The following is a 25,651-nucleotide window of genomic DNA, read 5'->3' on the forward strand; positions in this document are numbered from 1 at the left end:
TGCACCCAGAACTTTACCAGCTGAACTGCCCACACAGCAATACAATTCAATGGATGGCAATTATAGCTAAAGCCTTTCACTTTATAATTACACAATTAGTCTCTCATTTTAAGTCACTTGCTGGAGAAATTGTTAGTTTCACGAGCAATCCCTTCAATAGTAAACTTTTCCCCTATTTTGGATACTGTTCCTATATTTTGAAGAACAGTATTTGTATGAAAGATAAAAATGAAGAACCATTAAATTAACTATTCTGATTTCCAGATAGCAAATTGTCTTAAATCTGGCAGCCTCAACCTTCCAGAAGTACAACTCAAAAAATAACTAAAAGCAACTGGTAATGTCTCTAAGCTAAAAAATAGCTGACAAAGAGCAAGTACTCCAAACAAATGAATGATATGCCCCCGGCCCCATTTTGGGGGGCTCCGTGAATAAAACAGTGTAATTATATAATTGTTTAGCACATTTCAGTTTACAATATACTTTCACAAAATCCACTATATCAAGTTATTGATCTTCCAACAAGGAAGGACACCAGAAGCTGCCTACAAAGCAGCAAATTGGTATGAGATGTGAAGAAACAGACAAGAGAAGAGAGAGTGGCTGGAAGCAATAGCAGAATGAAGTTACCTCATGAGAGAGAGACAAACGGAATGCTAGCTGCAACAACAAGGTAAGGTACTAAATGTGTGGACAAATGGCTTACAGCAGAGACACAATTACCCACTAGAACAGCCCAGGGAATACGGAAACTCGGCCTAAACAAAAGCCAGTCTTTTTGCTTTTTTAAAAAATTGAGGTATAGATGATTTACAATATTACATAAGTTTCAGATGTACAACATAGTGATTCACAATTTTTAAAGGTTATACTCCATTTATACTTATTGTAAAATATTGGATATATTCCCTGTTCTATACAATATATCCTTGTAGCTTATTTATTATATATATAGTAGTTTGTATCTCTTAATCCCCTACTTGTCTCTTGCCCCTCCGCCATCCCTCACCCCACTGGTAACCACTAGCTTGTTCTCTATATCTGTGAGTCTGTTTCTTTTTGCTATACTTACTAGATTTCTTTTTTAGCTTCCATATATAAGTGATATCATGCATTATGTTATTCTCTGACTTATTTCACTTAGCATAATACCCTTCAAGTCCATCCATGTTGTTGCAAATAGCAAAATCTTGTTCTTTTTTTATGGCTGAGTAGTATTCCATTGTGTATATATACCACATCCTTTGTACCCACTCATCTGTTGATGGACACTTTAGTTGCTTCCATATCTTGGCAACTGTAAATAATGCTGCTATGATATTGGAGTGCATGTATCTTTTAGTGTTTTCATTTTTTTTTGGAAACATACCCAGGAGTGGAATTGCTGGCTCATATGGTAGTAATATTTTTATTTTTTTGAGAAAGTGCTATACTGTTTTCCACACTGGATACACCAATTTACATTCCCAACAGTGGACAAGATTTACCTTTTTTCCACACTCTCACCAGCATTTATTGTTTGTCAACTTTTTGATGATGGCCATTCTGACCAGTCTGAGGTGATACCTCATTGTAGTTTTGTATTTCATTAATAATTAGTGATGTTGAGCATCTTTTCATGTGCCTTTTGGACATCTGTATGTCTACTACAGAGAAATGTCTATTTAGATCTTCTGCCCATTTTTGATTGGGCTGTTTGTTTTTTTGATATTGAGCTGCATGAGCATATTTTGGAGATTAATCCCTTGTCAGTCGCTTCATTTGCAAATATTTTCTCCAATTCTGTGGGATGTCTTTTGATTTTGTTTTTGCTTTCCTTTGCTGTGCAAAATTAGTTCCCCATTTGTTTATTTTTGTTTTTATTTTCATTTTTCTAGGAGGTGGATACAAAAAGATATTGCTGCAATTTGTGTCGTCAAGTGTTTTGCCTATGTTTTCCTCTAAGAGTTTTATAGTATCTGGCCTTACATTTAGGTCTTTAATCCATTTTGAGTTTATTTTTGTGTATGGTGTTAGAGAATGTCCTAACATTCTTTTTCATTCTTTTGCATGTAGCTGTCCAGTTTTCCCAACACCACTTATTGAAGAGGCTGCCTTTTCTCCACTATATATTCTTACCTCCTTTGTCAATAGATTAATTGACCATAGGTGAGTGGGTTTATTTCTGGGCTTTCTATCCTGTTCCATTGATCTACATTTCTGTTTTTCTGCCAGTACCATACTGTCTTGATGACTGTAGCTTTGTAGTATAGTCTGAAGTCAGGGAGCCTGATTCTCCAGCTCTGTTTTTCTTTCTCAAGATTACTTTGGCTATTTGGGGTCTTTTGTGTTTCCCTATAAATTAAAAACTCTTTTGTTCTAGTCCTGTGAAAAATGCCATTGGTAATTGAATAGGGATTGCATTATCTGTAGATTGCCTTGGGTCGTATAGTCATTTTGACAATATTCATTCTTCTAATCCAAGAACATAGTATGTCTTTCCATCTGTTTGTGTCATTTTTCATTTCTTTTTTTTAAAAATTAATTAATTTATTTTTGACTGTGTTGGGTCTTTGTTGCTGTGCACAGGCTTTCCCTAGTTGCAGCGAGTGGGGGCTACTCTTCATTGTGGTGCACGGGTTTCTCATTGTGGTGGCTTTTCTTGCTGCAGACCACGGACTCTAGGCATGCAGGCTTCAGTAGTTGTGGCACACAAGCTCAGTAGTTGTGGCTTGTAGGCTTAGTTTCTCTGTGGACTGTGGGATCTTCCCAGACCAGGGATCGAACCCATGTTCCCTGCATTGGCCACTGCACCACCAGGGAAGTCCTCATCTTCAATTTCTTTCATCAGCATCTTATAGTTTTCAGAGTACAGGCCTTTTGCCTCCTTGGGTAGATTTATATCTAGGTATTTTATTCTTTTTGATGTGATGGTAAATGGGATTATTTCCTTAATTTCTCTTTCTTATCTTTCATTGTTAGTGTATAGAAATGCAACAGATTTCTGTGTATTAAGTTTGTATTCTGCAAATTTACTGAATTCATTCATGAGCTCTAGTAGTTTTCTGGTAGCATCTTTAGGATTTTCTATGTATAATATCATGTCATCTGCAAACCAAGTTGGTTTTATTTCTTCTTTTCCAATTTGGATTCCTTTTATTTTTTTTCTTCTCTGATTGCCCTGGCTCGGACTTCCAAAACTATGTTGAATAAAAGTGGTGAGAGTGGACATCCTTGTCTTGTTCCTGATCTTAGAGGAAATACTTTCAGCTTTTCACTGTTCAGTATGATGTTAGCTGTGGGTTTGTCATATACAGCCTTTATTATGTTGAGGTATGTTTCCTATATGCCCACTTTCTGGAGAGTTTTTATCATAAATGGGTGTTGAATATATACTGTTCATCTCTGTTTGTTTGTTCTTTAAAGCTTTTAGCTCTTTATTAAACATTTCCTGTATCCTTTCAGTCTGTGCCTCCATTCCTTTTCCCGAGATCTTGGATCATCTTACTATCATTACTCTGAATTCTTTTTCAGGTAGATTGCATATCTCTACTTAAATTAGCTGTTCTTCTGAGGTTTTTTTTATCTTGTTCCTTCATCTGGAACATCTTTCTCTGCCATCTCATTTTGTCTAACTTTCTCTGTTTGTGGTCTCTGTTCCTCAGGCTGCAGGACTGTAGTTCCTTTTTCTTTTGGTGTCTGCCCCCTGGTGAGTGACACTGGTCTAGAAGGTGTGCAGGCTTCCTGGTGGGAGGAACTGGTGCCTGCCCACTGGTGGGTGGAGCTGGGTCTTATCCCTTTGGTGGGAAGGGCTGTGTCAAGGGGTGTGTTGAGAGCTGGCAGTGGGCTCAGAATGACTTTAGGCAGCCTGTCTGCTGATGGATGGGGCTGTGTTCCCACCCTGTTGGTTGTTTGGCCTGAGCATGGTTGTTTGGCACTGCAGCCTGCAGGCTGTTGCATGGGGCCAGATCTCGTGCCAAAATGGTGTCCTCCAGGAGAGCCCACACCAATGAATATTCCCTGGGGCCTCTACCACTAGTGCCCTTGCCCCCACAGTGAGCCATGACCACTCCTCATATGTCAGAAGACCCTCCAAGAAATGCAGATATGTCTGGCCCAGGCTTCTATGGAGTCACTGCTTTGCTCTGGGTCCCAATGCATGTGAAGCCTTGTGTGTGACCTCCAAGAGTGGAGTCTCTGTTTCCCCCAGTTCTGTGGAGCTCCTGCATTCAAGCTCCACTGGCTTTCAACAGCAGATGTTTTGGAGGCTCCTCCACCTGATGCCAGACCCCCAGGGTGAGGAGCATAATGTGGGGCTCACAACTCTCACTCCTGTGGGAGAACCTCTGCAATATAATTATTTTCTAGTTTGTGGGTCACCCATCTGGCAGGTATGGGATTTGATTATATTGCAAAAGCACCCCTCCTATCATCTCATTGTGGCTTCTTCTTTGTCTTTGGGTGTAGAATATCTTTTTCGGTAGGTTCAAGTCTTTTTTGTTGATGGTTGTTCAGTAGTTAGTTGTGATTTTGTTTTTTTCATGAGAGGAGATGAACTCAATTTCTTCTGCTCTGCCATCTTGTCTCTTGCCCCTCTCAATCATATGGTTTTTATTCTTCAACTTGTTAATGTGGTATATCGCACTGATTGGTTTGTGGATACTGAACCATCCTTGCATCCCTGGGATAAATTCCACTTGAGTATGGTAAATGATCCTTTTAGTGTACTGTTGGCTTCAATTTGCTAATATTTCATTGAGGTTTTTGCATCTATGTTCATCAGTGATATTGGCCTGTAATTTTCTTTTTGTGTGATATATTTGTCTAGTTTTGGTATCAGAGTGATGCTGGCCTCATCGAATGAGTGCAGAAGCATTTTTTCCTCTGCAATTTTTTGGAATAGTTTGAGAAGGATAGGTGTCAACTCTTCTCTAAATGTTTGGTAGAATTCACCTCTAAAGCCATCTGGTGGCTGGACTTTTGTTTGTTGTGAGTTTTGCCAGTATTTTCTTTAATACATAGCTATTTCTGTAAATATTTCATGCATGCTTGAAAAAAATTTCTACATGTCAACTTATGATTGTGGTTGTTTCTGGGAAAAGAGGGAGTGTTTTAGGATTGGGGAGTGGGAAAATGGCCTTCACTTTTATGAATGTTTTATTTATTAAAAAGCAAAATAAAGAGGAAAAATGTGTTCATTTTGAGTGGTGGGAATGTATATTATTCTTTGTACATTTGGGTCTTTTAAAAACAAACCCAAATTTCAATTAAAAACTGTTAGTGCCCACCCAGAGCCCAGATCATGGTTTCAAATACATTCTCCAGTTAAAGGAACCAGTGCTCCTTGGAAAAATGGCTGATTCTAGTGTTTGGGCAGGAAATATACAAGGTAAGCCTGCTCTGTCTTCTTGTGCCAGAAAGTAAGGAAGTGCTCAAAAGACAAACAACTGGGGATATATCAAATAAACACAGGAGCTCCTGATGGTCAAAGCAGAACAATTTGAGTAACAAAATAAATAAAGTATTATTGGATAATAACTCAAAGTATAAAATAAATATCCATGACTCCATACTGATATAAATAAATGACTGAATACATGAATAAGTGTACATAAATCTTTCACACAAAAGAATTCCAAATAATTTCTGTAGATACTCTGCCCTCAAGGAGGTGGAGCATAACTCTTTACCCCTTAAATACAGGCTGGACATACAAGCATACCTTGTTTTATTGTGCTTCACTTTATTGTGAAGGTAGGAAAAGCTTCCACATGCTGGGAAGCCTCCTCACTGGCGGGGACAGGGGGAGCTTTGGAGCCTCAGAGGAAAGTGCAGCAACAGGGGTACGGAGGGCAAAGCAGAGAGAATCCTGTCCAGAGGATCAGTGTCGACCAGCACTCCCCGGCCTGAGATTCTTGTTTGCACACCAGGGTGGGTTGGGGCTGGGTGCTGAGGCTCAGGCTTCGGAAGTCAGACCCCAGGGAGAGGACTGGGATTGGCTGCATGAAGACAGCCTGAGGCGGCTAGTGTGCCACAGCTGAGGGAGTTTGGGAAGAAGTCTGGGCCTACCAGAGAGTAAGTGACCATTGTTGTGGGGTGCTCAAATAGAAGGATGGGCCCACCATAGGAATGTCTTTCTCTGTGTGCTCACAGACAGCAGGGCACTGCCTAAATGAGCTCCAGGTGGGTGCGAGCCACGGCTGCTACCTCGGACCCCAGAGGTGGGCGCGGTGGCTACCACTGCCACCACTGCAACCAAGCATCCTGAGACCAAGCACAGGTCACTGCCCACACCTTCCTGGGAGCCTCTGCAGCCCTCCATTGCCAAGGGTCCTGCAATCTGGGACCAACTTCCCTAGGAGAGTGCACAGCATGCCTCAGGCTGTTATAACTTCCTGCTGGCCTCTGCCATTGCAGGCACTCACTGCAGAACCCAGTTATGACTGCAATCCCTCCTTCTCCCCAGCCTGAGTGAGCCAGTGAACCCAAATCAGCTGCTGCTTTCTCACCCTCTTGCCTGGGGGGAGAACAGACGCCTGAGGGTGGCCCACATACCAAAACCACATGCTTTGGTTTTGGTGGGGCCAGAACAAAAGCTGAACTCCAGGGGTGGTGTGACCAAAGAAGAGGAAGGGAAATCTCTCTATGCAGCCGCAGGGGGGGCTGATTAAATCCCCACAATCGGCTTGGTAAACCCTGCATCTGTGGAATATCTGAAAAGATGAGCTTTCCCACAATTGAGGCTGTGGACGTTGGGGGCAAGTACACACAGAAGTTGGGCCAGGTCAGAGTCTGAGCTGGCCCCACAGTGCCCACAGCAGGTCCAGAGACCTACCTAGAGTTTGCTTTCTGCTTCTGACTTGTTTTTGTTTTTTATTTTTGTTAGTTTAGTTTTTAGTGTTTGTTTTCATTTTTGGGTTCGTTTATTTGTTCAGTTGCTCTCTTCTTTTTTGTTTTCTCTCTCTGTGTGTGTGTGTGTGTGTGTGTGTGTGTGTGTGTGTGTGTCTGTGTTTGGTTTTGCTTTTACCATTAGTCTTGGGGTTTTGTTTGTTCAGTTTTTTTTTTTTTCCTTTCCTTCTGTGCCATGTGGCTTGCAGGGTCTTTGTGCTCTGGACAAGGTTTGGGCCTGAGTCTCTGAGGTGGGAGAGCTGAGTCCAGGATGTTGGACCAACAGAGAACTACCAGTCCCAGGGAATATTAATCAGCAAGAGCTCTCCTAGAGGTCCCCATCTCAACATCAAGACCCAGCTCCACCCAACGCCCAGCAAACTCCACTGCTGGAGGCCTCACAGCAAACAAATAGCAAGACAGGAACACAACTCCACCCATTAGCAGAAAGGCTGCCTAAAGTCATACTAAGCTCACAAACACCACAAAACACATCACCAGACATGGCCCTGCCCATCAGAGGGACAAGATCCAGCTCCACCCACCAGAACACAGGTACCAGTCCCCCGCTCCAGGAAGCCTACACAAGCTACTGGACCAAGCTCACCCACTGGGGGCAGACACCAGAAGAGGAACTATGATCCTGCAGCCTGCAGAAAGGAGACCCCAAACACAGTAAGCTAAACAAAATGACAATACAGAGAAATATGTTGCAGATGATGGAGCAAAGTAAAAAACCATAAGCCCAAACAAATGACGAGGAAATAAGCAGTCTACCTGAGTAATGATAGTAAAGGTGATCTAAAATCTCAGAACCAGAAGGGAGAAAATACAAGAAACGTTTAACAAAGACCTAGAAGAACTAAAGAACAAACAGTGATGAACAACACAATAACTGAAAATAAAAATACTCTAGAAGGAATCAATAGCAGAATAACTGAGGCAGAAGAATGGATAAGTGAGCTGCAAGATAGAATGGTGGAAATAACTGCTGCAGAGCAGAATAAAGAACGAAAAGAATTGAGAACACTCTCAGAGACCTCTGGGACAACATTAAACGCACCAACATTCGAATTATAGGGGTCCCAGAAGAAGAAGAGAAAGAGAAAGGGTCTGAGAAAATATTTGAAGCGATTATAGTTGAAAACTTCCCTAACATGGGAAAGGAAATAGTCAATCAAGTTCAGGAAGTGCAGAGAGTCCCATACAGGATAAAACCGAGGAGAAACATGCTGAAACACATGTTAATCAAACAATCAAAAACTAAATACAAAGAAAAAATATTAAAAGCAGCAAGGGAAAGCAACAAATAACATGCAAGGGAATCCCCATAAGGTTATCAGCTGATTTTTCAGCAGAAACCCTGCAGGCCAGAAGGGAGTGGCAGGACACATTTAAAGTGATGAAAGGGAAAAACCTACAACTAAGATTACTCTACCCAGCAAGGATCTCATTCAGATTCAACAGAGAAATCAAAAGCTTTACAGACAAGCAAAAGCTAAGAGAATTCAGCACCACCAAACCAGCTCTACAACAAATGCTAAAGGAACTTCTCTAAGTGGAAAACACAAAAGAAGAAAAAGACCTACAAAAACAAATCCAAAAAAATTAAGAAAATGGTAATAGGAACATACATATTGATAATTACCTTAAATGTAAATGGGTTAAATGCTCCAACCAAAAGGCACAGACTGGCTGAATGGATACAAAAACAAGAACCATATATATGCTGTCTACAAGAGACCCATTTCAGACCTAGGGACACATACAGACTGAAAGTGAGGGGATGGAAAAGGATATTCCATGCAAACATAAATCAAAAGAAAGCTGGAGTAGCAATACTCATATCAGATAAAATAGACTTTAAGATAAAGGCTGTTACAAAAGACAATGAAGGACACTACATAATGATTAAGAGATCAATCCAAGAAGATATAACAATTATAAATATATGTGCACCCAACATAGGAGCACCTCAATACATAAGGCAAATGTTAACAGTTATAAAAGGAGATATCGACAGTAACACAATAATAGTGGGGGACTTTAACACCTCATTTACACCAATGGACAGATCATCCAGACAGAAAATCAATAAGGAAACACAAGCTTTAAATGACACAATAAACCAGATAGATTTAATTGATATTTATAAGACATTCCATCTGAAAACAGAAGAATACACTTTCTTCTCAAGTGCACATGTAATATTCTTCAGGGTAGATCACACCTTGGGTCACAAATCAAGCCTTGGTAAATTTAAGAAATAGGAAATTGTACCAAGCATCTTTTCCGACCACAATGCTATGAGATTAGAAATCGATTACAGGAAAAAAACTGTAAAAAACACAAACACATGGAGGCTAAACAATGTGCAACTAAATAACCAAGAGATCACTGAAGAAATCAAAGAGGAAATCAAAAACTACCTAGAGACAAATGACAACTAAAACACAACAACACAAAACCTATGGGACAGCAAAAGCAGTCCTAAGAGGGAAGTTTAAAGCAATACAATCCTACCTCAAGAAACAAGAAAAATCTCAAATAAACAATCTAACCCTACACTTAAAACAACTAGAGAAAGAAGAAGAACAACAACAAAACCCCCAAATTTAGTAGAAATAAAGAAATCATAAAGATTAGAGCAGAAATAAATGAAATAGAAAAAAAGAAAACAACACCAAAGATCAATAAAACTAAAATCTTGTTCTTTGAGAAGATAAACAAAATTGATAAACCATTAGCCAGACTTATTAAGAAAAAGAGGGAGAGGACTCAAATCAATAAAGTTACAAATGAAAACAGAGAACTTACAATGGACACCACAGAAATACATAGCATCATAAGAGACTACTACAAGCAACTATATGCCAATAAAATGGACAACCTGGAAGAAATGGACAAATTCTTAGAAAGGTATAATCTTCCAAGACTGAACCAGTAAGAAATAGTAAATATGAACAGACCAATCACAAGTAAGGAAATTGAAACAGTGATTAAAAATCTTCCCACAAACAAAAGTCCAGGACCACATGGCTTCACAGGTGAATTCTATCAAACATTTAGAGAGGAGCTGACACCCATCCTTCTCAAACTATTCCAAAAAATTGCAGAGGAAAAAATGATTATGCACTCATTCGATGAGGTCAGCATCACCCTGAAACCAAAAGATATCAAAGATATCACAAAAAACGAAAATTACAGAGCAGTATCACTGATGAATATAGACACAAAAATTCTCAACAAAATACTAGCAAACAGAATCCAACAGCACATTAAAACGATCATACACCACGATCAAGTGGGATTTATCCCAGGGATGCAAGGATTCTTCAATATATGCAAATCAATCAATGTGATACACTACATTAACAAACTGAAGAATAAAAACCATGTGATCATCTCAATAGATGCATAAAAAGCTTTTGACAAAATTCAACACCAATTTATGATAAAAACTCTCCAGAAAGTGGGCATAGAGGGACACTACCTCAACATAATAAAGGTCATATACGAGAGACCCACAGCAAACATCATTCTCAATGGTGAAAAACTGACAGCATTTCCTCTAAGATCAGGAACAAGACAAGGATGACCATTCTTTTTTTTTTTTTTTTTTTTAATAAATTTAGTTATTTATTTATTTATGGCTGTGTTGAGTCTTTGCTTCTGTGCGAGGGCTTTCTCTAGTTGTGGCAAGCGGGGGCCACTCTTCATCACTGTGCATGGGCCTCTCACTGTCACGGCCTCTCTTGCTGCAGAGCACAGGCTCCAGACATGCAGGCTCAGTAGTTGTGGCTCACGGGACCAGTTGCTCCGCGGCATGTGGGATCCTCCCAGACCAGGGCTCGAACCCGTGTCCCCTGCATTGGCAGGTGGATTCTCAACCACTGCGCCACCAGGGAAGCCCAAGGATGACCATTCTTGCCACCATTACTCAACACAGTTTTGGAAGTCTTAGCCATGGCAATCAGGGGAGAAAAAGTAAGAAAAGGAAAACAAATTGGAAAAGAAGAAGTGAAACTGTCACTGTTTGCAGATGACCTGATACTATACATAGAAAATCTTAAAGATGACACCAGAAAACTACTAGAACTAATCAATGAATTTGGTAAAGTTGCAGGATGCAAAATTAATGCACAGACATCTCTTGCATTCCTATAAACTAACAACGAAAGATCAGAAAGAGAAATTAAGGAAATATTCCCATTTACCATTGCAACAAAAAGAATGAAATACCTAGGAATAAACCTACCCAAGGAGGTAAAAGACCTGTACTCAGAAAACTATGAAACACTGATGAAAGAAATCAAAGATGACATAAACAGATGGAGAGATATACCATGTTCTTGGATTGGAAGAATCAATACTGTGAAAATAACTATACTACCTAAAGCAATCTATAGATTCAGTGCAATTCCTATCAAATTACCAATGGCATTTTTCACAGAACTAGAACAAAAATTCTTAAAATGTGTATGGAGACACAAAAGACCCCGAATAGCCAAAGCAATCTTGAGAAAAAAAGCAGAGTTGGAGGAATCAGGCTCCCTGACTTCAGACTATACTACAAAGCTACCGTAATCAAGACAATATGGTACTGGCACCAAAACAGAAATATAGATCAATGGAACAGGATAGAAAGCCCAGAGATAAACCCATGCACCTATGGTCATCTAATCTATGACAAAGGAGGCAAGAATATACAATGGAGAAAAGACAGTCTCTTCAATAAATTGTGTGGGGAAAACTGGAGAGCTACAGGTAAAAGAATGAAATTAGAACACTCCCTAACACCACACACAGAAATAAACTCAAAATGGATTAAAGACCTAGATGTAAGACTGGACACTATAAAACTCTTAGAGGAAAACAGGCAAAACAGTCTTTGACATAAATCACAGCAAGATCTTTTTTGACCCACCTTCTAGAGTAATGTAAATAAAAGCAAAAATAAATGGAACCTAATGAAACGTGAAAGCTTTTGTACAGCAAAGGAAACCATAAACAAGATGAAAAGACAACCCACAGAATGGGAGAAAATATTTGCAAATGAATCAATGGACAAAGGATTAATCTCCAAAATATATAAACAGCTCATGCAGCTCAATATCAAAAAACAAACAACCCAATCCAAAAATGGGTGAAGACCTAAATAGGCATTTCTCCAAAGAAGACATACAGATGACCAAGAGGCACATGAAAAAATGCTCAACATCACTAAGTTTTAGAGAAATAAATATCAAAACTACACTAAGGTATCACCTTCCATGGGTCAGAATGGCGTCATCAAAAAATGTACAAACAATAAATGCTGGAGCGGGTGTAGAGAAAAGGGAACCCTCTTGCACTGTTGGTGGGAATGTAAATTGATACAACCACTATGGAGAACAGTATGGAGGTTCCTTAAAAAAATAAAAATAGATTTACCATATGACACAGCAATCCCACTACTGGGCATATACCCAGAGAAAACCATAATTCAAAAAGACACATACACCCCAATGTTCATTGAAGCACTATTTACAACAGCCAAGTAATGGAAGCTACCTCAATGCCCATCGACAGATGAATGGATAAAGAAGATGTGGTACATATATACAATGGAATATTAGCCCTAAAAAGGAACGAAATTGGGTCATTTGTAGAGATGTGGATGGACCTAGAGACTGTCATACAGAGTGAAATAAGTCAGAAAGGGAAAAACAAATATCATATATTAATGCATATATGTGGAATCTAGAAAAATGGTACCTGTCTGCAAGGCAGAAATAGAGACACAAACGTAGAGAACAAATGTATGGACACCAAGGGGTAATGGGGAGTGGGATGAATTGGGAGATTGGGATTGACATATATACACTAAAACGTATAAAATAGATAACTAATGAGAACTTGCTGTATACCACAGGGAACTCCATTTCGCTGTACAGTAGAAACTAACACAACATTGTAAAACAATTATACCCCAATTTAAAAAGATAGGGAAATCTGAATAAGCATAGATTTTAGTTAAAAATTTGGTATCAATATCAGTCCATTAATTGTGACAAATGTATCATATTAATGTAAGATGTTAACAATAGAGGAGACTGTGTGCTAGTATAAGGAAACTTTCTGTAGTATCTTTGTAATGTTTCTGTAAACCTAAAACTATTCTAAAATTTAAAAAAATTATTACAATATGTTAGTGCCTACTATGCTCTAGACACCGAGTTAGGCACTAGGGATACAGGGTGAACAAGAGGGGCATGAATTCCATCCTCCAGACCCAACAGTCTTGAGGAAGACAGAGGAGAAGATGATACCAAAAACAAATAGGTACTTAACCACAATATTACAAGTAGAAATAGGTGCTGTGACAGTGAATGTGAGAGATGCTTACCTTAGATGTAGGGTTCTGGGGGTTCCCCAAGTAGCACATGCAAATTCCTAGAAGCAAGAAAATACATGATGTATAGAGGGGGAAACATTCAATATGACCTAGTGTGGTGCTCAATGAGAGGAACAGGTAAAAACAGGGATGGCAAAATACAGAAGGGCAAGAAGGGGTCAGATCATCAAAGGCTTTATGCAATATTAAAGACCTTTGAACCTTATCCCATGAGCAGTGAAGAACTATTGAAAATTATAGACCTGGATGTGACATAATCAGAGTTCTAGTTTTAAAAATGTAATCTCACTCTAGTATAGAGAATAAATTAGATTGTGGTGAAATTATAGGTAGGGGCATCATTTATAAGGTTACAATCATCTAGGCAAACATAATAATGGCAGGATAAAGCAAAAGACAGAGACAGAATGTTTTGGATTGGCGAGATATATAGAAGACAAAATCAATAGGACTTTTGTTGATTGATTGATTGGGGGGGTAGTTAAGGAAGGAAAAGGAAGAGTCAAACATTATGCCCATGTTTATGGCTAGCAACTAGGTAGACAGTGTAATCTTTCACTAAGATATGGAATTCTGGAGATACAGATTTGGGGGTCTAGGTGTATTTGGGGATCTTTGGTTCATTATGAATTTTCAGGGTAAGTGGGAGTGTGGATATATAATACAGGGATCTGAAGATCAGGAGAGAAATCCCAGTTAGAGACAAAGATTTGGGCTTCCTCAGCATATAGATGGTAATTAAAACCATAGCCCAGATGAAATACTAAATAAACAGCATATGCAACATTTGTTGGTCAAAACAATATTTTTTGTCATTAGGATAATATTAAATTAGAACTGTCATACTACTGAGGCAAAAAAGTAATGGAATACATTTCAGAAAGATTTTATCAAAATTTAAAAAAATTATCCTTAAATAGTTTAATTTCAGTTAGCTAGAAAACTGGTTTACCTAAAAAAAACTCTTTCATAATGATGTGGAATAAATGAAGTATTATAATACTCCAGCTTCCAGTCCTGTACATAGGGGTTCCTGAGTCTGTCCATCAAAACAAAACAAAACAAAAAATTTCTTGAATGTTTATGTGCCCAGCACTGTTCTGGTAATGCAACATAGTTTAATATGGCAAAGGATCTTTATTATTTAAGGGAAATTTGGGCAAATATGGCAGAGAGTGTGCATGGTAGTTAAGAGCACAAGTTTTGGAGACAGAGGATTCATGTCTGAGGCTCTACCAATAGCCAAATGGCTTTAGACAAATTGCTTAATCTCTCTGGGGTTCAGTTTTCTTCTCCTTAGATGGGGAGAGAAATCACAACTGCCTCGTACGACTGTTCTAAGGATTGAATGAACCAAAGCATGTAAGGTGCTTAGCATAGTTAGATGTATATAATATGCAATCAATGAGTTGCTACTCATTTCTGGTATTATTATTTTCTCATTCTTATTATATCCTCCTCTAAAGTAAAAGATCATTTTGTCAAGTTAAGAATCACTTAGGAGACTGTTTAGATAAATTCTGGCAAATTGTGACCTGAACTGGGACACCAACAGTGGTGATGAAGAAGGTAGAATCAATTGGACTTGCTGGTTGGGTGGGACAGGTGAAGGGAACTAATAATTAGTTCTAATTATCTGTCCCCCAAACAGGAAACAAAGACAACAATTAGTTCTAATTATTTGCCCCCAAAGAGGAAACACCAAAAATGGCTTTGGGTGGTAGAAGAAAGCCTTTTGCAAATGCTATTTAACTCACTGCTCGTTAGGTGCTCATTAAATAACTTCTCTAAATGTTTTCCATAGGAAAGCAAAAAGAATTACTGCTTAATTTATTTTTAAATCTAGCTTTGTTTTAAAGGAGGCACACTTGTTAATGTCCTAATTACAGTTAACTAGAAAATCTATGTAAAAGACAGGAACAAATCATAATTGGTGTGCCATGTACGATACTCTGAGCCACTATTGATAAGCAAAGTCCTTTGAACTGTTTTTCCACGAGTGGTGCTGAGTTAATCTACTCCTTTGTAGCCAAAACAGCATTTCTCAAGTGGCTGGGCAAGGCCTAAACTCAGGAAGCATTTGAGTTTACTTTTTGTTTGCTCAGCCCTCTAATAAAACAGTAGCCCTGATAGACTTCTCAAGTATTTTACACACCAGCCTGTTTTATGCACCAGACTTTAACTTGATGAAATATAAGTTACTTGTCTTGTTTATATCTGTCTCACTAATTGAAAAACACTTATATTAACTTTTTGTTTAATTCAGACTTATTGAGGTATTATTTACATAAATTTCAGCCTTTTTTGGTCAGACATTAGCTCCAAAGCCACCTGTTTCACAGCACACAAGGAGAACACGGAAACAGCTCTGGGTGCTATCCCTTCCCTGTAACATCGTTTCTAAAGAGGTTTTTAACCCAGGGTGGATATCAGAATTACCTGCTATATTTTAAATATCTCATATTGTTCTGAAATGATCTATTTCATGTTTCTTTTCCCTCTGGACTACATGCTCCTCCAGGGCATGAGGGAAGCCCCAGGGCCTCATACAGTGCCTGGTACATTCAGTGCTCAATACATATTTATTGAAATGAACTCTGCATCTTTCTCGAGAAATTCACTCCTTTAACAGCACTGTTCAATAACAGCACTAATAAAACAAACAAAAAATCTCCCCATTGGAAGAAAAAAAACCCTGTATTTTTTTTAAACCAAAGTAAAGAATATAATCATAATCCTGGTTTCCTGACCCTTTCCCCTTATCTGCAGTAATTTCTCTCCATGTGTACAGGGATATTGTCCTGCCCTATTCTGAAGGGAAGGATCAAATGATTGTTCTCTGGACATCGACTGACACTTCAGTGCTGTGTGCGGGGTTACATGACCCTTGGGGCACAAGGAATGGTCTGTTGCTTCTGAAAATTCATCCTCTTACCTGGCATCAAGGAACTTGCCTTGCTTCTTATGAGCAAGAAGCCACCGAGGCTCTTTGTAAAGTACCACAGGCTGACCCTACCTCTTAGAAGCCAATCCATCTATTGAGCACTGCAGGGAATGAGAGACTCAACTACAGGGAAAAGAATTCCTTTCTTTAAATCTGAATCCCTACATGAGATGGAAAAGGCTATTTGGTGGGCCAGAAAGTTCGTTCGGGATTTTCTGAACGAACGTTTTGCCCAATACAATACTGTCTATGTAGTCCTTCAGATTCTAACTACTGTATGCCCTGTAACAACCAAAATGCTTGTGGACTCATAATGTTTATACATAAATAAAAGACAATCCACAAAGCAAATACTGTTCCATTGTTATAATTTGCCTAATTTGAAATGATAATGTTTTTATAAATTTTGTATACAGTACATTTAAAAATAAAATTTAATTTAAAAAATTTAGTCTCAGCTTAAGATTTTGTGAATAACAGCCAATATTTTCAAACTGCTTACCATATGCCAGGCAATATTCTTTTTTTTCTTTAAGTTTATTTCCAGTTTACCATCATGGGCTGATGCTTTTTTTTTTTTTTTTAACGTCTTTATTGGAGTATAATTGCTTTACAATGGTGTGTTAGTTTCTGCTTTATAAAAAAGTGAATCAGCTATACATATACATATATCCCCATAACTCCTCCCTCTTGCATCTGCCTCCCACCCTCTCTATCCCACCCCTCTAGGTGGAGACAAAGCACCAAGCTGATCTCCCTGTGCCATGTGGCTGCGTCCCACTAGCTATCTATTTTACATTTGTAAAATGTAAATATCTATTTTACATTTTACATATAATCATTTTCACAATGTTGATTCTTCCAATCCAAGAACATGATATACCTTTCCATCTGTTTGTAACGTCTTTGATTTTTTTCATCAGTGTCTATAGTTTTCTGCATACAGGTCTTTTGTCTCCTTAGGTAGGTTTATTCCTAGGTATTTTATTCTTGTTGCTGCAATGGTAAATGGGAGTGTTTCCTTAATTTCCTTTCCAGATTTTTCATCATAAGTGTAAAGGAATGCAAGAGATTTCTGTGCATTAATTTTTTTTTTATAAATTTATTTATTCATTTATTTAATTTTTGGCTGCATTGGGTCTTCGCTGCTGCACGCAGGCTTTCTCTAGTTGCAGTGAGCGGGGGCTACTCTTTGTTGCGGGGCGCAGGCCTCTCATTGTGGTGGCTTCTCTTGTTGCAGAGCACAGGCTCTAGGCACGCGGGCTTCAGTAGTTGTGGCACATGGGCTTCAGTAGTTGTGGCTCATGGGCTCTAGAGCGCAGGCTCAGTAGTTGTGGCGCATGGGCTTAGCTGCTCCGCGGCACATGGGATCCTCCCGGACCAGGGCTCGAACCCGTGTCCCCTGCATTGGCAGGCGGATTCTTAACCACTGCGCCACCAGGGAAGCCCTCTGTGCATTAATTTTGTATCCTGCTACTTTACCAAATTCATTGATTAGCTCTAGGAGTTTTCTGGTAGCATCTTTAGGATTCTCTATGTATAGTATCATGTCATCTGCAAACAGTGACAGTTTTACTTCTTCTTTTCTGAATTGGATTCCTTTTATTTCTTTGTCTTCTCTGATTGCTGTGGCTAAAACTTTCAAAACTATGTTGAATAACAGTGGTGAGAGTGGACAACCTTGTCTTGTTCCTGATCTTAGAGGAAACGGTTTCAGTTTCTCACCATTGAGAATGATGTTGGCTGTGGGTTTGTCATATATGACCTTTATTATGTTGAGGTAACTTCCCTCTATGCCTACTTTCTGGAGGGTTTTTATCACAAATGGGTGTTGAATTTTGTTGAAAGCTTTTTCTGTGTCTATTGACATGATCATATGGTTTTTATCCTTCAATTTGTTAATATGGTGTATCACATTGATTGATTTGCGTATATTGAAGAATCCTTGCAATCTGGGATAAACCCCACTTGAACATGGTGTATAGTCCTTTTAATGTGCTGTTGGATTTTGTTTGCTAGTATTTTGTTGAGTATTTTTGCATCTATGTTCATCAGTGATATTGGCCTGTAGTTTTCTTTCTTTGTGACATCTTTGTCTGGTTTTGGTATCAGGGTGATGGTGGCCTCATAGAATGAGTTTGGGAGTGTTCTCCCCTCTGCTATATTTTGGAAGAGTTTGAGAAGGATGGGTGTTAGCTCCTCTCTAAATGTTTGATAGAATTCACCTGTGAAGCCATCTGGTCCTCAGCTTTCGTTTGTTGGAAAATTTTAGTCACAGTTTCAATTTCAGTGTTTGTGATTGGTCTGTTTATATTTTCTATTTCTTCCTGGTTCAGTCTCAGAAGGTTGTGCTTTTCTAAGAATTTGTCCGTTTCTTCCAGGTTGTCCATTTTATTGGCCTATAGTTGCTTGTAGTAATCTCTCATGATCCTTTGTATTTCTGCAGTGTCAGTTGTTACTTCTCCTCTTTCATTTCTAATTCTATTGATTTGAGTCTTCTCCTTTTCTTGATGAGTCTGGCTAATGGGTTATCAATTTTGTTTATCTTCTCAAAGAACCAGCATTTAGTTTCCTTGATCTTTGCTATTATTTCCTTCATTTCTTTTTCATTTATTTCTGATCTGAACTTTATGATTTCTTTCCTTTTGCTAACTTTGGGGTTTTTTTTGTTCTTCTTAGTCTAATTGCTTTAGGTGTAAGGTTAGGTTGTTTTATTTAAGATGTTTCTTGTTCTTGAGGTAGGATTGTATTGCTATAAACTTCCCTCTTAGAACTGCTTTTGCTGCATCCCATAGGTTTTGGGTCGTCGTGTTTTCATTGTCATTTGTTTTTAGGTATTTTTTGATTTCCTCTTTGATTTCTTCAGTGATCTCTTGGTTATTCAGTAATGTATTGTTTAGCCTCCATGTGTTTCTACTTTTTACAGATTTTTTCCTGTAATTGATATCTAGTCTCATAGTGTTGTGGTTGGAAAAGATACTTGATATGATTTCAATTTTCTTAAATTTACCACGGCTTGATTTGTGACCCAAGATATGATCTATCCTGGAGAATGTTCCATGGGCACTTGAGAAGAAAGTGTATTCTGTTGTTTTTGGATGGAAGGTCCTATAAATATCGATTAAGTCCATCTTGTTTAATGTATCATTTAAAGCTTGTGTTCCCTTATTTATTTTCATTTTGGATGATCTGTCCAGTGGTGAAAATGGGGTGTTACAGGCCCCTAGTATGATTGTGTTACTGTCAATTTCCCCTTTTATGGCTGCTAGCATTTGCCTTATGTATGGAGCTGCTCCTATGTTGGGTGCATAAATATTTACAATTGTTATATCTTCTTCTTGGTTTGATCCTTTGATCATTATGTAATGTCCTTCTTTGTCTCTTGTAATAGTCTTTATTTTGAAGTATATTTTGTGTGATATGAAAATTGCTACTTCAGCTTTCTTTTGATTTCCATTTGCATGGAATATCTTTTTCCATCCCCTCACTTTCAGTCTGTATGTGTCCCTAGGTCTGAAGTGGGTCTCTTGTAAACTGCATATATACGGGTCCTGTTTTTGTATCCATTCAGCCAGTCTATGTCTTTTGGTTGGAGCATTTAATCCATTTACTTTTAAGGTAGTTATTGATACGTGTGTTCCTATTACCATTTTCTTAATTGTTTTGGGTTTGTTATTGTAGGTCTTTTCCTTCTCTTGTTTTTCCTGCCTAGAGAAGTTCCTTTAGCATTTGTTGTAGAGCTGGTTTGGTGGTGCTGAACTCTCTCAGCTTTTGCTTGTCTGTAAAGGTTTTAATTTCTCCATCAAATCTGAATGAGATCCTTGCTGGGTAGAGTAACCTTGGTTGTAGGTTTTTCTCCTTCATGACTTTAAGTATATCCTGCCACTCCCTTCTGGCTTGCAGAGTTTCTGCTGAAAGTTCAGCTATTAACCTTATGGGGATTCCCTTGTATGTTATTTGTTGTTTTCCCTTGCTGCTTTTAATATTTTTTGTGGTATTGAATTTTTGATAGTTTGATTAATATGTGTCTTGGCGTGTTTCTCCTTGGATTTATCTGGTATGGGACTCTCTGAGCTTCCTGGAGTTGATTGACTATTTCCTTTCCCATATTAGGGATGTTTTCAAGTATAATCTCTTCAAGTATTTTCTCAGTCCCTTTCTTTTTTTCTTCTTCTTCTGGGACCCCTATAATTCGAATGTTGGTGCGTTTAATGTTGTCCCAGAGGTCTCTGAGACTGTCCTCAATTCTTTTCATTCTTTTTTCTTTATTCTGCTCTGTGGTAGTTATTTCCATTATTTTATCTTCCAGGTCAGTTATCCGTTCTTCTGCTTCACTTATTCTGCTATTGATTCCTTTTAGAGAATTTTAAGTTTCATTTATTGTGTTGTTTTTCATCATTGTTTTTTGGTCTTTAGTTCTTCTAGGTCCTTGTTAGATATCTTTTATATTTTCTCCATTCTATTTCCAAGATTTTGGATCATCTTTACTATCACTACTCTGAATTCTTTTTCAGGTGGACTGCCTATTTCCTCTTCATTTGTTTGGTCTGGTGGGTTTTTAGCTTGCTCCTTCATCTGCTGCATATTTCTCTGTCTTCTCATTTTGCTTAACTTACTGTTTTTGTGGTCTCCTTTGTGCAGGCTGCAAGTTCATAGTTCCCGTTGTTTTTGGTGTCTGTCCCCATTGGCTAAGTTTAGTTCAGTGGCTTGTGTAGGCTTCCTGGTTGAGGGGACTGGTGGATGACACTGGATCTTGTCTTTCTGGTGGGCAGGACTGCATGCAGTGCTGTGTTTTGGGGTGTCTGTGACCTTATTATGATTTTTGGCAGCCTCTCTGCTAATGGGTGAGGTTGTGTTCCTGTCTTGGCATAGGTTGTCCAGCACTGTAGCTTGCTGGTCATTGAGTGGAGCTGGGTCTTAGCATTGAGATGTAGATCTCTGGGAGAGCTTTTGCCATTTGATTTTATGTGGAGCTGGGAGGCCTCTGGTGGACCAATGTTCTGAACTTGGCTCTCCCACCTCAGAGGCACAGGCCTGACACCCGGCCAAAGCACCAAGACCCTGTCAGCCACACAGCTCAGAAGAAAAGGGAGAAAAAGAAAGAAAGAAAAAATAAATAAATAAAATAAAATATAGTTATTAAAATTTTTAAAAATTATTAAAAATTAAAAAGTCATAAAAAAGAAAGAACGAGCAACCAAACCAAAAAACAAATCCACCAATGATAACAAGCGCTAAAAACTATACTAAAAAAAAAAAAAAATCAGACAGACAGAACCCTAGGACAAATGGTAAAAGCAAAGCTATACAGACAAAATCACACAAAGAAGCATACAGATACACACTCACAAAGAGAAAAAGGAAAAAATATATATATCTATATATAAAAAAAACAGGAAGAGAGCAACCAAATCAATAAACAAATCTACCAATGATAATTAACTCTAAGTACTAAACTAAGATAAACATAAAACCAGAAACAAATTAGATGCAGAAAGAAAACCCCAAGTCTACAGTTGCTCCCAAAGTCCACCGCCTCAATTTTGGGATGATTCATTGTCTATTCAGATATTCCACAGATGCAGGGTACATCAAGTTGATTGTGGAGATTTAATCCACTGCTCCTGAGGCTGTTGGGAGAAATTTCCCTTTCTCTTCTTTGTTCACACAGTTCCTGGGGTTCAGCTTTGGATTTGGCCCCACCTCTGCATGTAGGTGGCCTGAGGCATCTCTTCTTCACCCAGACAGGATGGGGTTAAAGTATCAGCTGACTTGGCTCACTCAGGCTGGGGGAGGGAGGGGTACGGAATGCAGGGCGAGCCTGTGGCGGCAGTGGCTGGCATGACGTTGCACCAGACTGAGACGCGCCGTGTGTTCTCCCGGGAAGTTGTACCTGGATCACAGGACCCTGGCAGTGGTGGGCTGCACAGGCTCTCAGGAGGGGAGATGTGGATAGTGACCTGTGCTTGCACACAGGCTTCTTGGTGGCTGCAACAGCTGCCTTAGCTTTTCATGCTCGTCTGTGTTGTCCACGCTGATAGCTGTGGCTCATGCCCATCTCTGGAGCTCGTTTAGGTGGTGCTCTGAATCCCCTCTCCTCACACACCCTGAAACAATGGTCTCTTGACCCTTAGGCAGTTCCAGACTTTTTCCCAGACTCCCTTCCAGCTAGCTGTGGTACACTAGCCCCTACAGGCTGTGTTCATGCAGCCAACCCCAGTCTTCTCCCTGGGATCCAACCTCCAAAGCAGAGCCTCAGCTCCCAGTCCCCACCCGCCCCAGCGGGTGAGCAGACAAGCCTCTCGGGCTGGTGAGTGCTGGTCAGCACCAATCTTCTGTGCAGGAATCTCTCTGCTTTGCCCTCTGCACCCCTGTTGCTACGCTCTCCTCCATGGCTCTGAAGCTTACCCCCCGCCACCCGCCATCTCTGCCAGTGAAGGGGCTTCCTAGTGTCTGGAAACTTCTCCTCCTTCACAGCTCCCTCTCCAAGGTGCAGGTCCTGTCCCTATTCTTTTGTCTCTGTTTTTCCTTTTTTCTTTTACCTTACCCAGGTACATGGGGAGTTTCTTGCCTTTTGGGAAGTCTGAGGTCTTCTGCCAGTGTTCAGTAGGTGTTCTAGGAGTTGTTCCACATGTAGATATATTTCTGATGTATCTGTGGGGAGGAAGGTGATCTCCACGTCTTACTCCTCCACCATCTTGAGGGTCTGCCAGGCAATATTCTATGAGCTTTATTTATATTAACTCACTTAATAGTCATCCTACAAAGTGAATAATAGTCAGTATCTCCATTTTACAGCTGAGAAAATTGAGGTACAGAAAAGTTAAGCAACATTTCAAGGTCACCCTAGCAGCCTGGCTCCTAAAGCATTGCTATTAATCACTGTCCTGTGCTGCCTTTGGAAAACGCTGAGGTAAAATTCTGGATTGACGTAATAGTGTGTATTCAATTCAAATGAAAATGCTGAGCTGCAGATAATCAAGGCCTGGATGTATAGCTGCACCTCAAAACTTAAGCATTCCTTGGAAGCTAGCTGGGGGATTCTTGAATAATAAGCATTACTATGCCACCGAAAATTAACCTCTTTCCTGTCTCAAAGCAAATGTACTACTAATCTGAAAAGTTTCTAAAGCAAGTTTTATGGAAAGAAGTTATACAACAGAGCCAAAAAAGGATGGTTTTACATTCTTCCTTGAGGCCTAATTTCCAAGGGTATATGAATCCTTGGCAGTGTATTTCTGAAATAACTTAATATAAACACCCCCTCCCCCAATGTAAATCTTCTGTTCCCTTGGGTTTAGAAAAATCCAATGAAATTCAAGCTCTTGATCCACACTGCTATTTGTGTGGTGATTTCATTCTCCTCAAATTATTCTTTGAGTCATTGGTCCATGTGACAGGGTCTTCAAATCAACTTTTTCCCTTGTTTTTCTTTCAGTCTACCTCTATATGTTTTAGTTTCTGTAATACATTACATCTTTCCCTTTGTAGATGACAGTATTTGTTTGCCTTTTTTTTTTACCATACATAAAATACATCTAATGGCTGGTAAAATATTCCAAATCTACCTAGAAGATATATACTAACTTGAATGAGTTTTCTTATATTCATCAAAAAGCAACATAATTTCCATTCTCCTTTAGATTTCCCTAATTGCTTCTTGTTATTGTTTCCTTTTCATGCTGCAACACTTCTAGGAGAAAAAAAATCAATCAAGTGGGTCAACCTCAAAATATAACTTACTGTAATTAATGATAATCAAAAGATGAAAAAACGTTCTACTCCCCCTCCCCAGAATCTAGATTAAAAAGAGAAAGTTTGGGCAACATTTTTTAGCAGCAGTGAAAAAAATTCATTTAGTGGTTGAGAGAGGAGAGCACACACATAACTTTACACTGCAGATGATAAATTCAAGATCAGCAATATCAAAATTATTTGTCACTGATTTAATTTCTCAGTTTGAACTATTCTTCTCGTTTCAGGTGAAGGAAGAACAAAAGCAATGACATGTTAAAACATAAGATTCATAAATAATAACTTTTACAGTTTTCTTCCCTAAGAGTAAGATTGATCAAAAGCTGCTTTGGGTATCAGAAGAAAGCCTATGGCTAATTTGGTTCAGTTCCATTTATCTTGTGCCTTCATTATACTATGTCACTTTAAATATTTTCTAAAAGTAACTGAAAAAATTTCCTGATGACAATGATAAACTCCAAGTAAATGATCTTAACCTACATGGAAATTTTAGTTTTCCTACTAAATGGTCTCATAGTATGTACTTGTGCCCTGATAGAGTCTAATGAAATCATAATGGTGACATCTCTCAATTAGTCAGTCAGGTAGAGACTTGGAGAAACAGATATAGACTTCTTTTTTCCCACATTTTCTTCAGTAAAAGCTACACTTAGGTGGAAAAGGTAAAATGGAAGAGAAAGGCCACTATTCTGATATAGGCCAAAACTTACAGATAATTGAAGTCAAGGTAGTTTTAGGATATGATTAATTCAGCTCACAGTTCCCAGTAATTCTCTATTATGCTCTGCATGTATGAATGCCTGTGGATGGTGTTCAAGAAATTAGAGAAAGTTCTCCGAAACAAGCCTGACCTTTCGGCAGGAAGCACATCTCTGTGGGAACACCAGGCAAGGGCACAGGTGGTTTGTGGGTAAGAAGAAGCAGGTAAGTCACCTGCAATGTGAGTTGCTGGGCTCTGGCTGAGCCAACCCCAAAAACAAAACAAGGAGATCAGTCTTCTTAAATCAGGTGGGTCAAGTATCAGGTTCAAATTAGACAAATAAATAGGTTCTGAATTAACAAATTCAGATAATGACTAAGTTTGCATCATGCTCCCTATTTTGTCAAGTCCTAAGAAGCACAGTTTCAGTTCAAGGAAGACACAGACAGATGAGGAACTCAGTCTTCAAAAGATGTACTGCAATCAGACTTACCATGTGAAACAAGAAGGGAAGGGAACAGAATGGGAAGGGAGGAAGGAGAAGGGAAAGATTCTAAGGCTATTTATGAGCACCTGAAACATGTATAAATTGCAATTTTTTACTTAATATAGGTATGCATATGAGGAGAGAGGAGCAATATAAAAAATTACTATCACAGAGAAATAAAAAAATCTTTCATATTATGCATTTACATTTCACACATGTTATGCAGCATGTCATATTAGAGGTATAATGCTCATGCATAATAATCTGCCTAAGGCCACATTCCAGAACTCTCCTTTCCTCCTTCTCTGGTGATTCACTTGAAAAAATGTTCTGCTGATACTCACTAAAATGACAAGTAAGAAGTTTTTTTCCTTGTTCAGGAATTAAACACTCATCCAAAGTTTATTTTTGTGATTTATAACAATGGAGGCCATGCCAGTCACAGAATTCAGGATTGTCTGCAAATATGTTTATGATTTACTTTAAAAGTATAGTGATTTT

At 38.9% G+C, this 25,651-nt stretch overlaps 1 long non-coding RNA gene across 1 annotated transcript in view; it reads right to left on the reverse strand.

Annotated features, from left to right (window-relative positions):
• The window catches only part of LOC132369669 (uncharacterized), a 45,871-nt gene that overhangs the window by 137 nt on the left and 20,083 nt on the right, over nucleotides 1–25,651 (reverse strand). The window contains exon 2 of the long non-coding RNA XR_009504460.1: nucleotides 13,256–13,302. This is a non-coding gene — a long non-coding RNA (uncharacterized LOC132369669). The remainder of the gene's footprint in view (nucleotides 1–13,255; nucleotides 13,303–25,651) is intronic.

The sequence above is a fragment of the Balaenoptera ricei genome, chromosome 8 (genome assembly GCF_028023285.1).
Source record: "Balaenoptera ricei isolate mBalRic1 chromosome 8, mBalRic1.hap2, whole genome shotgun sequence".
In the NCBI taxonomy this organism is placed as follows: domain Eukaryota; kingdom Metazoa; phylum Chordata; class Mammalia; order Artiodactyla; family Balaenopteridae; genus Balaenoptera; species Balaenoptera ricei.